This window comes from Lagopus muta, chromosome 5 (assembly GCF_023343835.1).
Source record: "Lagopus muta isolate bLagMut1 chromosome 5, bLagMut1 primary, whole genome shotgun sequence".
Lineage (NCBI taxonomy): Eukaryota > Metazoa > Chordata > Aves > Galliformes > Phasianidae > Lagopus > Lagopus muta.
The window spans coordinates 60331354-60346375 of NC_064437.1; the positions used below are offsets into that span (position 1 = coordinate 60331354).

At 42.7% G+C, this 15022-nt stretch overlaps 1 protein-coding gene across 1 annotated transcript in view; it reads left to right on the forward strand.

Annotated features, from left to right (window-relative positions):
• INPP5F (inositol polyphosphate-5-phosphatase F) overlaps positions 1-15022 on the forward strand; it is a 949391-nt gene that overhangs the window by 459555 nt on the left and 474814 nt on the right. The gene's annotated exons all lie outside the window — the stretch shown is intronic.

A 15022-nucleotide genomic window follows, 5' to 3' on the forward strand; every position in this document is an offset into this window, starting at 1 on the left:
TTTTCACTCCTGCTTCTCCCTCTCCTGTTCATAGCATCCTCCTTCCAAAGATTATCAGACTGGACAGTATACAAAGCAAGTAGAAGAGAGATAAAGCTCTTAAAATAGAGAAGTTTAATTCTCATGAAGAATCAGGGCTGGCTTTCTCAGCTTTTAGCACACTCATTTGTAACATCTCCTCCTTCAATAACCAGGAATTAAAGTTTCTGAAGTCTTTTATGGAAATGTATTACGTAATGGCCTTTAACAGAGAACAGATTGAACTGAGGCAATGGAAAACATCTTCTCAGTCAACAAACACAGAAGTAACTTAACAGACAATCATTTCAGGACTGACTAAGCTTTCTGCTGCTAACATTAGAGCTTAATTAATTGATACAGGACAAGAAAATAGACCATTAGGCACAGTTATAAAATATTCCAGCTCATCCAAGAGCAAGCACGAAAGCCTCACAAACAGTTGCACCACACTTTCTAAGCTAAAAGCAAAAATGCAGTGATAAGTTCCATGAGTCTGTACCAGGTGGTAGGAACTCTGACTTTGGGGCATTTAAATATCTACAGATCTTTAATACAATTTCCAATAAATTATTGTGAACAAGTGCAATCATTTGCCTTTCTATGTTTAAAAATGTCTGAGAATTTTTGAAGTGGCACTGAAAAGAAATCATAAAAAATTGAATTTTTTACTTCAAAATTGCAAGATCTTACATTTTAGATGACAGAAAGTATTCTTTTCCACATTCTTTCTGCAATACAAACTTAGAAACAATGTGTAAAAATGTCATTTGGGCCTGCAGTTTCCATTTTTGTCACACCAAAAGTTCTGGCAAAGATTTTTTGTTGTGACACTACTCCTCATTGGTAAAGATCAGGTGAATCGCTGGAGAGAAGCACAAGCAATTGGGGGTCACTTCATTGCAATAGACACTAACTGCTTGTGTTTGAAGTTACTGCTGGTTTGCACCAACGCAGGATGCTCAGGAACAAAGTGAACAGGGACGTGGCCACAGTGACAGCTTCCTTCACTTGAGGACAGGCGGTGCCCACACTGTGAGCCCAGCAGAGCTTGGCGCTGGTTCTGCACAACTGTTCCACTTCCATGATGCTACTGGGTGACCTGCTGAATGAGGAAATCAGAGCCTGGAGGTTCAAGAGACATGGCAGAATTGACTATGTTTCTTGGGGGTGAGCAAAAGAAGCAGAGAATATTTGTACCAAAGCACAGTGTAGACTTGGTCAATAGAACTAGTTCATAGATTCCAGTGTTTACACTGGAAAACACAGTGTTTTTGTTGGGTTTCTTGGTTTTTGTTTATTTTTCCTGGTAAAAACATGCCAGGCCATTCACTTTCATGTTTTCAGAACGACATATTTTTTTCCATGTCAAAGAAATGTTTTGAACAGCACAATCTTTTTTTACCCTTTTTATCTCACACTTCCATGGGAAGATGAAAAAAAGTTGGAGGGGCTGGAATCAACCCACAAGCATTTCCCTCACACATTCTAGTTCAGTCAGCAGACCAAAAAAATCAATTTTTCACCCCTTTCTAATATACAGGGTCACTAAATGTGAAACACATTCTTTTACAGTAAGTCATTCCTAATAAAAGGCATGAAACTCAGTGGGCAAATGTCTAGTGTAGATCTGGAGACACTAAAATTGAAATTAAACTAGCATCCAGCAGGCTTTTTTCCCCCACAAAAGATGGTTATTGAGAGGGAATGATTTCCAAGAAGCCAGTCCACGTGTGGATTTAATAGGTTTTGTGATGATTATGCTGCCCATTCAGAACAAATAGCATTTTACTGTAATGCTTTCTGTACAAAGGTATTGGACACATGTTGATTAAACAGTTTGTTAATCACCCCTATTTTCAGGTTACTTTAATCCATAGAAAGATAGCAAATGAATGTCTCTGCTCTCAAAGTACAGTTTCCTTTCACTTGTCACAGAGGGAACATTTACCTTCACATAGAAAGACAGCAGTATAAGCAGGTCCTCCATGTGCCAACCACACTGGGAAGTGAGCAAATGCTCAGGGGATGGAGATGCTCAGAGGGTGGAGATGCAACAGCAACAGTCCCAGTCCCTTTGCCTCCTCAGCAGTGCTCAGACCCAGCTCTCCCTCCTTCTGTTTTATCTCTGGACTTGCCTGTAGGGCCTCACTGCAGCGGTAGGACAACAGAGCTTTCCTTATCCACAGAATGGAGCTGCAGCTGTAACTCCATCACACAGCTTTGTCACAGCTGTTCCTGGTTTAGGAAAAAGAGTCGTGAAACTCCTCTTCCATTTTGAACTAACCATGGAGCAGCGTGTTAATTTTCTGGGTCAGCATCCTAGGATTTTCCTTTTCCTAGCATACTGTTCAGCACTCTGCACTTTTTGACATCACATACAACTTCTATAGCAGGAGAGTGCTTAATCCCCTCTGAAGTAATTTCTTTCTTCTTTTATGACTAGAGCCCTGGACAGGGTGTTACGCTCCAGCCCCAGTGCTATATTTAACTCAGCCATCTTGTTCATTCTTCATCTCAGCTACAGCTTGGCTAAAAGGAAGGAATTGCAGTCATGAATAAAATACAAAGAAGAAAGTCAAGATGTTCAACATGCTTTTAGGCAAGTTGCAGCATCTTGAAAAAGAGCTGCAATGTTGTTTATTCTGCTTAAGAAGGATATCCATACAGCTTATTGCTCAGGGGTGAAATGCAAAAGACTTACAAAGATGCAGTCATAAGTGGGACAAAATTTGAAACAACACTCAGATAGATATAAAACTGCTGTGGTCATAGGGCCTCCCTCAGCCTCCCACACTATCCTGAGGGCTTGCAAAGCAAGTGACAGCACTTGCAAGAGGCCGATGTGGCTCCCAGGGGATGTGTGGCTCAGAATGTTGCCCAGCAAACATTGACCAACACTGTACTCAAGCAAAACCAGTTCAACATAGCATTTGTCACCACTTCCAAAGTAAGGAAAGTCAAACTGTGTATATTTAGATTTCTCTACTCAATATCTCTATCAATACTCAATGCTCTTCTTGTTAATTCTGACAGCCTTTTCAAGAGACTGACTTTTTATATCCATAGGATGCAGCCACAACGCAGTGAAGAAGAAGAAAGTGAATTGGGGCTGCCTTGTTTTAATGCTGAAGTTGTCCTGATCCATCTTCAGTGTTTCTTCAGTTTATTTATTAGTGCTTTTTCATCTCCATCAGAGATGTATTTTCCTAAGGCATGTAGTGCTTGCAGTGGGGGGAAAAGAGGACAGCCTTTGTTAGATACCTGTCCCTAAAATGAGGCACATGCAAAGGCACGTGAATGCAAATAGCATAATCTTCAGGAGGATGGTGGATCAAAATAATTTTTAATGACCTTAGGACAAAAATTGCCAATTCTGGCTCTCTTCAGTTTCTCTAAAGATGACACTTTGATTTTCTGTGTAGCCTGAGCACTCACAATTGAGAAGCTCCAGGTTTTAGCCTTCAAAGTGTTAGCGTGAGTGACAACCCACAGAGCAGACACCTGCACACACACATGCTACAACACAAATGTTCCCATGTCTACATTTGCAAAAGTGCAATGTGCTGAAAAAGTTCATCAGCAGTGACAATTTTTAAACAACTTCCATCTGCTCTTGGTGACAGCAAAAACTCATGCAAATCTGCTTCGTGTTCCCAGCAATAGAAGAGGTTAGTGTACACATTGGCAGCAAAGGATGAATTTCACATTTGGCTTTGACACCTCGAACCAAGCAAACTTAAAACTCACCCACACAGGCACGGCAGGCACATTAGCAAAGTTTCTCTTCTCAGCGTACCAAACAAGAACTGCTTTTTCCTGACTCCAGATCCCTTTGGACTGTTCCCCAATTCTGGAACTGATGCCAAAGCCACAGATTAGACAAAAGCACCAATTTATTTGCTTACTGGCCAGTTAAAGGAAGAGCAAATTCCTTTCGCATTTTACACTTTAGGTTGGTCTGCCAAATGAACCAGGAAAAAGATGAGCAAGGAGAAATTGAAGCCTTTAGGCTGTGACATTGTGCTCCCAGCAGGAATTTCTGTCACGGACAGATGCTCCGTATCCCCAAGCCCTGTTAATGGCCGTGCTTCCAGCCCCAGCAGAAACATTGCTTCTCTGCACCCTGGGCTGCAGATTGGCCCAGCGGGAAATGCCAGCAGCCACCATCCCATTTCCAGCACCCCATGATAAATAAGGGAGGTGTGGGAAGGCCAGTTGCTTTGCACAGCCAGCCAGGAGGCTGGAGGAAGGCCAACTTCCTCATTGTTCTGCGGGGCTGCTCACAAAGGCTCTTTTTTTCATTGTTTTGTGTCTTTTTTGTTCCACCAGACCCACTCTAAATAGGCATTTCCTTTGCTATTAATGAAATCTGCTTCAATTTCAAAAGTTCTGTTTGCAGGCTGTAATCTCAGTCCCAGTCCAATTTAAATATCTGTTGTTTTGGTGGTGGACTTCTGGACTCCGTCCCTCTAGCTCACTGCCAAAAACATAACAGAGAAAATTTCACCCACCGTTAGAAGCCATCTGGTTATGCTGCTCTGAAAAGTGAGACAGATAAGGAGCTGTATGATACCCATGTAAGGCAATTTGCTGGCCTGTTTATCATACCTGACTCTGGGGTGCACAGCTTTATTTTGATTTGATAAAAAGCAAAGCAGTACAGCTGCAGCACACTGCTGCTTCACTAAGCCGACAGATGGGCATCACTGTAAGGAAGCCACATGGCATTTTTTTGTTAAACTCAGCTCATTAGGTTTTATCTGCAATATGTTGCTGTATTGGCAGAAAACCTTTTAGCAAGCAGAAACATCGGCCAAAGTTTGTCAACAGATATCAGAAAGATCCTATTGTGCAAGGATGTGTGCCGGGGCAGGGTGTGGGCTGATTGCTTCTAATGCTCAGAAGTCTGCTCTCAAACTTGCTTTGGCTCGGTCTGTAATGTGTAACAGTAACCCTGACCAGCATGTTAATGGAGCTGCTATTCACAGTTTGCGATTGTCGGCGCGTTTCAAAACAATTCACAGATCATCTGAAAGGTGCACAAAGATTGCCAGCAAAACCCAGAAAGTGGCAATTTTTCCTTGCCTTCAACAGATAGCATAAACCTAGGTACCCAGATTTCTTTAAAAATGAATTTCAAAGCTGAGCCACATGTGCTTTCACAGTCTATTTTGAGATGTTCTGAGCTGTGAGCAATCCTTTTCCCCTCTCAGGTCACTGGTTGCCATGCCACAGAGCAGTCTAGGAGCACACACTGGGTTCCTCTCGGATGAAACTAAACCACCAGATCATTGCAATAACACCCCAACAACCTGTACAGTACAGTCACTGGGGCTTTGATGCAATTTCAGCCTCCACACTTATGGCTCTGAATTACCTGCTAATAGGAATGCATCAAAAAATCTTATTTTAATTTACCTGAGGTAAACTTAATTTTACACTGAGGGTTTCATTTCCTTCAAACTCAGATCAAATAAAACCAACCTCAGCTAAAATCCAACTCCAGCTTAAACCAAAGTGTTTCTCTGAATGTACTCTTCTAATAGGATATACACTGAATTAACCCAACCAACCCTGCACGTAACTCTAACCTCAGTATCTCTAGAAGAAAACATTTTTCAGGAAGGCAGAGGGTTGAGCTATGTTTTCCATTAGTGGAAAATGTGATCACATTCAGAGATACTTCGTATTTTTATACTGGCTCTTATTTTTAGCTGTTTCTATATTACAGCAGTGCCCATTATCTTGCTATAATTAAAGGTCACTGTTCCTGTTACTATCTATAGCCATAAAACTTCGTGGTAGGCTGTCACATCTTGACCCAGAATTAATAGATGTATCTTAGATGACATATTTCCCCTCGCTTCAGTTGCCTAGCCAGCCTGCATGTAACACTCTCCAGCTCTCAGCCATTTTAGGAGCATCTGAAAGATACTGCAAAAGGATGAGATCATGAGCTCACCCTATCTATGGGAGGTGCAGCCATAGCCACCACTGAGATTTCACCAGCCAGCTCTCCCTGCAGGAAATTTGCCAGTACCATCAATTTGCTGGAGACTCGAGCCCTTAGTCTCTTGCTCTGCATGCCCACAACCTGGCAGTAGGAATACAGCAGTGCTGTCTGCCTGTATTCCCACTGAGAGCAGGGAGCATCTCTCCCAAGGGGCACCGCTGAAGATCTGCTGCCTTTGGCAGTGGTACCTGAGCAAACCATGTGTGAGAACCTCTGTCTGCACTGAAATCCCTTTTGGGCGTGTTTGCCTTTTTCCTTGATTTCTGCACAGCATTGAGCAAAGTGAATGTTAACCCATAAGTAAAGTTCACCAGCATTTTTGCAATTCAAATAAAGAACACCTTAGACATATCACCAGCTTGCTCTGCCATTCCTTCTGCTGGGCTGTGCAGTCAGAGATTATTTTACCATAGGTAAAATGGACTGGATGGAAAGAAAAAGATAGTTTCATGCGCAGAAAAGAATAGACGTGAAGTTTCTCATATGCTTTTGGCCTTTCTGTGGCCATAATAATCCAAACTTCATAATCAGCAGAGTGCAAGAGGGGCAAAACAAGAGGAACATTTATTATCTCAGCAATAGCTCTATTTCCTAGCAGTCCATAAATGCTGCAAGTTTCAACACCAGACGTTTTCCTCCATCTCAAGCAATGGAAATTCTTCTGTCCTTTTAAACTTCAATCTTGCCGGGGGAAAAAAAAACAACAATATCTAGTCACACATGAGAGAGCTAAACTCCATGGTAATCAAACAGCAGATTCTGCACTCCAAATTCTGCCCAACAGCTTGTGTGGATATCGCTTTTCAAGAGCAGAGAGGGGAATGTCTCTTGGTGATAACCACTGTATATACAGATAGAACAGGAAAAAAAACTAAGAGCCATCAGTGTGGTGGGAAGAATGGGAAAAGCTGGCAAGTTGGCTCTAGAGAAACACCTCCAGGTCTTATCTAACACAGGGTCTGGGTAAAGAATTCGGTCTCAACTCTGCTGAAGGAAAGAAAAATCTGCTGGAACCCAAGTGGTAATTGATATTCATGAAAATGCATGAGATTAATGGACTCACTCAGCACTGCCCTTCAACCTTATAATGAAAGCTATCAAGGCTGAGAAGGGATGGCAAAGAACAAAGAGAAGAAGGCAAATAAGAGAAAGGAAATATTTCCTTTGTATTGATTTGCTGGCCAAACACTGCTCGCTTTTGCACCAGGTGACACTGGGGTTACTTAAGATTTACACCAGTGACCTGAGCCAAAAATTTACCCTAGATCTCTACTTTTTCTAAGTGTGAATTTCTTTACCCATGCAAAGGCCAAGGCTTTTAGCAAGCAGTCTGGTTGTGTTCAAACAGCTGGTCCTGGCCTGTCTCAAACCACACTGTGGCATCTTCTCTAAAACTGTGGTGTAGTTCACTGGTTGTACAGCACAAAATCCTTCCCCACTGCTCAGCTTTGCTGGTATGCCAGCAGCAAATACATTCAACATACAAGTATACTACAAGTCTTGAGACACTGAAGAAAAAAAAAGAAGGAAAGAAAAACTTAAAGATTTCTACTAAAAAGCTAACATGGAACCTCCTAAGAGTAATGTTTCAACACTTAAGATTTCTCCAGAAGGCTGTACCTTGTCATATTACATCCCCATCACATGCTCCAAACTATTCTCCAGGGGGAGGAGGAGAGGAGGCAGCTGTTTGTTGTGTATGAGGGGACAGGGAGTCCATCTGGGAAATAAAATTCCCATAAGATATCCTTTCAGTATTTCTAAATAAGACATGTTTTTCTCAGTTATCCAACTTAAGGAGTGGAACGGAGGAAGTAAGGCACAAAGCAAAGAGTTTTCTCAGAAAATTCAATCTATCTGCAATCCATTCACTCTTAACAAACAGTTTTAGAGGATTTTTCAGCCAAATCTATAATGTTTCTTAATGCTTACAGCAGAGTGTACTGGAGCACACGTGGTCCTAAGAGGAAAGTGTACGGGCCGTGTTTGGGGATGAGATGCTGCCAGGAAAGGAGAACAGCTCTGCAAATTGTGGGGTCAGCTGAAACAAGCTTATTGGCAATTCTCCTTTCTCCCTAAGAAGTCTCCCTTTAAAAATTAAATCCCACATCCTTAAGGATGTTGAAAAGATATGCCACACGCACTTATCGTGTAGCAACCACGTGCGTTGTACATGCATGTTACGATTGTCAACCCCCCAAGGCAAGGAATATGCTGGTGGCATGAACAGTCTCTGTGAAAGGTGTAGTGATAGCTGGCAAGATGCTGAAGATTTTCAGTTTCTATTTACCCTGGTGGTAAGGAAGGGAATGTAGAATCTCATATGAGGCCCCTGCTTTGCCATTGCATGTGTCTTGTTTAAAAGGGCTGTTTTTAACATTACGAAAGAAGTAGGTCAAGATAACCCTTGCCAGTTCCCTACTACCCACTTTGTACAAAAAAAGTAACACTATTCTTCTCTCACATAAAGATGATGTAAATTACCTTTTCATGTTTAATTCCATTGCATGCAAAATGTTGGCTGAGCTGCTCACATCTCCATTTGATTTTATTCTGTGTTTCTGCTGGGTCACTAGGACTTCCCCCTCTTCTTTGCCTACCAGCTCAGAGAGAGGACATTGTTAGCTCTCCTCTTTATATTTGAGAAACCATATCTGCCCCTCCTGCCAGCACTGAAAACTCTTGGGGAAAGAAAAACACTTTCTGACCTCCAAAGTATTTTCTGGATGAAGTGGATCCTTTATTTTTCACCAGAGGCCGCAGAACAAAGCTGGTAGTGATCAGTCTTTATGAACTGAAAAGATATTGGAAACCGATGTAACTCAGCATTCACTGCGCAATTCCCCTAGAGATGAATTCCCTCCATTTTACTTTCCTGGTTTTGTTTCTCTCTTCTGTGGCTGTATTGTCCTCTCTCTATACTTACGCCAGTGCTGAGTGGGTGATCATCGAGGTCCGAGCTGATAAACAGCAGATGAATTCCCCTGCTGTACTCAGTTGCTCTTTTTGTACTTTTATTGACTTCTTAGGTCAAGGAAGACTTTATAGGCCACTTTTTTCTTATCTGTGGAGTAACAGTGCACACGTGGAATGAAGACATTTATATCCAGCTCCAGGAACAGCACATCCAGCTCCAGGAACAGCATGCTAACTAAATTTATATTTCCAGGCACTTGTGCCAGACTCATCACCATGGTACCTGCAGCAGAAAGAATTAACAGTGGCCTTTTGATGCAGAACCCATTTGGTAGTCTTCACCCCACTACTGGGGGCCAGGGAGTGCAGGAGACCTTGAGAAGGAGCAGAAATGTTAGTCCTGTTAATCATTTCTTATTTGTTGCGTCGTAGTACGCTCTGGTATGTTAAGTGCCTTAGCTCTCCTTCCAGGATTAAGGTTTGTGGATTATTAATCATCCTTACTTTCGAACACGTAAATCAAGATAACAGTAAAGACACAGGAGGAGAAGCAAGTTAACAGCAATGCTGTTAACCCTTCCATCCTGGAAGATGCTGTCCATTCTGCCTTCTAGATTTCCCCAATCTCAGCAAGAGTCCTGGGATTTCCCTGTGCCAGTCACCTCCCCAAGAGAGAGGCCCCTCTATTTTGAAGCCGTCCTCAAGCCCAATCATGCAGTGATCCTCCATCCACAGATTTGGGGTTGCAGGCCAGACCAAGGGGATGACTGGGAGAGCCCAGCACAGGCAGCTACAATGTGTTGGCAGGATATCGCGTCCCACTTCATCATTGGTATTAGCCTTTAACAAAAGCACTACAACACTGCTGCAGACAGAGACAGCAAAGAGAAAAGGAAGAGACATTGGGAATAAAAAAAAAGAAAAAATAGAGAGATTTGAATCCAGAGAAATTGGGTTAATTTAACGAAGATTCAGAGATTACTGATGTTAATACTTTCAAATTAAAAAAGAATCCATCCTGTGCTCCCCCCAAATTATACTGGCATTTTCCTGGCTAAAACCATGTTTCTGAACTGGGGAAGGCCTTTAGCTGGACTAAATATTTGGGATAATCAAACTTCTGTGAGGCTGCCAGGTTGTATTTAGCCTTCCAAGGCTGGAGTAGGGCTGTGTGTAAGCCAAGCCCACAGGCTAGACAGATTTCTAGTCTACAGGAAGCCTTTCAAACCGTACAGACCTTCATCAGAGCCAGAAATCTAGGTTGATTTCAGGCTTAGCTAATGAAGTTTTCAAAAATCAGAGCAAATCACTGTTTGGGTTGGACTTTCAAACCTGAGGTAAACTTTGTAAGTCAGGAATCACATCTCCCATTAAGGAGAGGGAACTACTGAAAATGTGAGGCTAGATTGACAGCAGAAACATCTGCTGATACAAGGCTTTAACTGAGGCTTTACCTTTGCCAGGACTGTGCACAAGCAGGAGGTTTGTTCATGCCTGCAGCCCTGGCTGGGAGCAGAGGAGGAGGTAATGCTCCTCAGAGCAGAAGGCAGTGTCTGCCACAGAACAACCACAGTACATGTGCTAGCAGTACTTAACCCAACAGATGGACCGTTTTGAAATGAAATATAGCACCAAGTGACAAATTATTGCTATTGTCATGACTTCTTTGCATGTTTTATGCCATGGCACAGTTTAACATTTTGGTGAGCTTTTTTCTGTTGTGCTACAAGGTTTAGAGTTAATAACAATAAATCTGCTTTTTATATCGCTAGTCATCCCTAATGCTCTAAAGGCCTCACAGCAAAGCAGAACAGATGAAATCCTAATCACAAAAATGATGACTGAGGATTGTAGCTGAAGTTTTTCTAAGTGTTGGTTTGGTTTCAGGTTTAGCTGTATCCTAACTAAGCATGCTTATAAGTGACCACAAAACGCAGGTTTGTACATCTAGGCAGCCAGATCCTCATGCAAATCAACACAGTCTCATTTCAACCTGCTGGGCTGCAGTCCCAGAGAAAGCTTTGATGTCAGTCGAGTCACAACATTTTACAGCAGCAGAGACCATTATATTTAAGAATTTGCAGCACCAGAGTGGGTCTTAAATATTGAAGACTTCATCCTGCAATGGTCTAAAAGGATTCCCATGTCCTTGGAGCAGCAGGCATTTAGTCCATCTCTGGAGAAACAAGGTCCTTCACATAGTCATTTTCTGTTATCATCTGAGCATGGATCTGTCCATACTACAGTATGTGCTGTCATGGCGGGTGAAACTCATCCCTATGAAGACAGCCTGCACTGAGCGTGTCCTCATTCAAAGCTCACTTCTGCCTTTGAAGTGAATACAAGTGAATTCATTCAAGAGAAAAAACTCATCCTCTCCAAATGATCATTCTTAAAGCCCTGAAGCTAAAAAACCAATGCACAGAACCATAGCATAGACATGCATTCAAAATCTCTGCAGATATGATAGGGTCAGTGTAATATCCCTCCTAAAAATTTGATTAACAGTTGCAGACAGCAGCTCTAAGATTTCTGGAGGGAAAAGTATATCTGATTCCCGTCTGTGCTAAGACTCAATAGATTCAGCATAAATTATCTGTAACAGCACCATATCTTATGAGACATGGTAACCAATCTTATGTGGATAACTTACTTAGGTTTTTATACATAGCTAGTAGAATTAATAAACTTGTAAGTGTATGAACCTAGAACGAATAGACGTGAAGCTTCTTAAATAAATGTGAGGTGCTACAAAAACTATCTGACTTAGCTGTGCTGAAACCACAGGATGGTTCAGTGCTGTGTGGTCGGCCTGCAGGGTGAAGACCAGCAGGACCATTTTGGTCACACTTCAGGCAGCCTTGGAAGGAGGAAAGTGAAGCAGACTCTCAGCAAAGCCTACATAGATAATTGTCTCGGGGAACCTGCTCTAACACAGAAATAATCTAAGGATTATGCCAGAAAGCACATAGCTCTATGTCAGAATAACCCCTCTGAACACAACAAGTATTCCACAACACCCATAAGAGCCATCACTGCTCCAAAGTAACTCAGGCAGTCCATTTGCCCACACAAACACAGCATTGATGGCTTGTCTTGCAGAATGAGAATGCCTTTTCCTGGAATGAAGGAAGAACAGTAAGGGTCTGTGGTCTGGCTGAAGCTCAGGTTGTAGCACCGACATCCTCTTTGGGACAGGAACTGCTCAAGGCTCTTCTAAAACACCATCACTGGCGGAGGGACACACTTACCTTTCTGCAGCATTGGTGTCCATGTCTTTACTCTCTGCGGAACGAGCAGATATCAGCCTATTTTGGTTTTCATCTTTTTCTCAGTTGTCGTCACTTATTTTTTTCTAATCTACCTAAGAGTAAATATTGCCAGAAGCAAGATTCGCCTTAGAACAGCTCCTGAATCATCTGTCTCCTGTTTTCAAAGAGCATTTGAATTAGACTGAGAAAGTCACCCTGTAGTCATACAAGCTATATATTGAGCATACTCATTTGATTACAATCTCTTTGGTTTTCTGGCCTAACATTTAAATGGAAAAAGACATTCAAAATGAACTAATATTAGCTATAGGCCTTGCAGGCAGAGCACTTGTGCAGAAAACTTAGCATACTGCAATATGAAAGAGGGGGAAAAAAAATCCTATGTGTTTGATGCAGATTGTAAGAAAGAAAGAATAAAAAAATCACTGAAAACGTTATTGAATCCAGCACTCAGATGTTGCTCTATAGGCACATTCTTAGGCAGAGAGCGCTAGTAACTTACATTCTCCACAGTGAAGTTGAAAATGCACATACAATATTGTGGATTGAGGCTTTGTGAAATATTAGTTTTCTTTATTTGCTTTTGCAGGTAGTTAAATTTAAGCACAAGTTACATTCCCTCTCATCCTCAAATTCAAAAGCTAATAAATCGCTTTGGAGTTTTCAATTTCTTTTCCTTCACGAGATTTAAATCGATTGCCTGAATCCCTCCACAAATTTTATGAATAAAGGAAAAGCAATTCACAAGGCCATCTGACCACAGAACTGCCCTTTAGCCTCAGGTCTCCTTCCCAGGCTGAGGGACAGGGCTGACTGTGCTCTGTGTGCGGAGGTACAGCCCGACTCAGAATGAGCTGACAGGCTCATGACACCCACACTCCTGGATGTTTGCAGTGTTCACTGTAAGCAACAGCATCACACACAGTGTCATTGGTGACACTTCCTGAGGCACACTGACACAATGTGGTGTTTGTCAGCCACCCCGGCCTTCCCTGCACACAATACAAGGAGAAAACCTGTAGTCATGTCAACAGGCTGCATCTAAAGAGACTGCAAGTTGACTTCACAGTGACCACCAGAGTAACATGAACACCCTCAAATCTATGGGCCCCAACGAGATGCATTCCAGAATCCTAAGAGAATTAGCTGATGTAGTCACCAAGTCATTCTCTATGATATTTGAAAAGTTGTGGCTGTCAGGTGAAGTCCCTGCTTACTGGAAAAAGAGGGAATATCACACTCATCTTTAAAAAGAGTAAAAAGGATGATCCTGGGAACTATCGACCTGTTAGCCTCACCTCTGTGCCAAGGAAGGTCGTAGAACAGATCCTCCTCGAAGCTAAGCTATGCTAAGGCATATGGAAGACAGGGAGGTGATATGCTAGAAGCAGCATGGCTTCAGCAAAAGGAAATCCTGCTTGACCAATTTAGTAGCCTTTTATGATAGTGTTACTGCATCAGTAGATGAAGGAAGAGCCACTGATAACATCTATCTGGACTTCAGTAAGGCATTTAACATGGTACCCCACAACATCCTTCTCTGCAAATTGGAAAGAAATGGATTTGATGGATGGACTGTTTGATTTGATGGATGGACTGTTCAGTGGATGAAGAACTGGCTGCAGGATGAAGTCCAGAGACTGGTAATCATTGGCTCAATGTTTGGATGGAGATCAGTGATAAATAGTGCCCCCAGGGGTCACTGCTAGGACTGACATTTTTTAATATTTTCATCAATGACATGGACAGTTGGGTGAAGTGCACCCTCAGTAAGTTTGCTGATGATACCAAGCTGTGTAGTGTGGCTGACACACCAGTGGGAAGGAATGCCATCCAGAGGGACCTAGACAGGCTTGAGCAATGGGCCCAGGTGAACCTCATGAGGTTCAACAAATCCAAGTGCAAGGTCTTACACCTGGGTCGAGGCAACATCAACTACCAACACAAGCTGGGGAATAAAAGGACTGAGCACAACCCTGCTGAACAAGACCTGAGGGTACTGGGGGATGGCAAGCCAGACAAGTGTCAGCAATGTGCCCTCACAGACCAGAAGGCCAACCATACTCTGGGCTACATAAAAAGAAGCATGGCCATCAGGTCAAAGGAGGTGATCCTGTCCCTATACTCTGCACTGGTGAGACCTCACCTGAAGTACTGCATCCAGGTGTGGAGTCCTCAGTGCAGGAGAGACACAGACCTGCTGGAGTGCGTCCAGGGGAAGGCCAGCAAAAGGATCCAAGGAATGGAACTCCTCTCCTATTAGGACAGGCTGAGAAAGCTGGGGCTGTTGAGTCTGGAGAAGAGAAGGCTCTGAGGTGACCTGATAGCAGCCTTTTAATATCTAAAGGGGAACTACAAGAAGGGGACAGATATTTTAGTAGAGTCTGTTGTGATGGAAAAAGGGGAAATAGTTTCAATCTAATAGGGTAGACCTAGGTTAGATATAAGGAAAATGTCTTTTACAGTGAGGGTGGTGAGGCACTGGAGCAGGTTGCCCAGATATGTGGTTGATGCCCTGTCCCTGGAGTCTTTCAAGGCCAAGCTGGATCGGGGCCTGGGCAGCCTATATAACTGTGGTGTCCCTGTTCATTGCAGAGGAGCTGGACTAGATGGCCTTTAAAGGTCCCTTCCAACTCTAAATTCTATGATTTTATGAACTCAAGGAGGTACCCTCATCAACGTGTTTGGATTTTTCCAGGAATAGTGGTCATTCTTTCAGCAAAGCCCAATTGCCATTCATAGCACACATTCCTTTCAGCTTCATCAGTCATCCCATGTGCAGTGCAAAGTGCAAGCATGC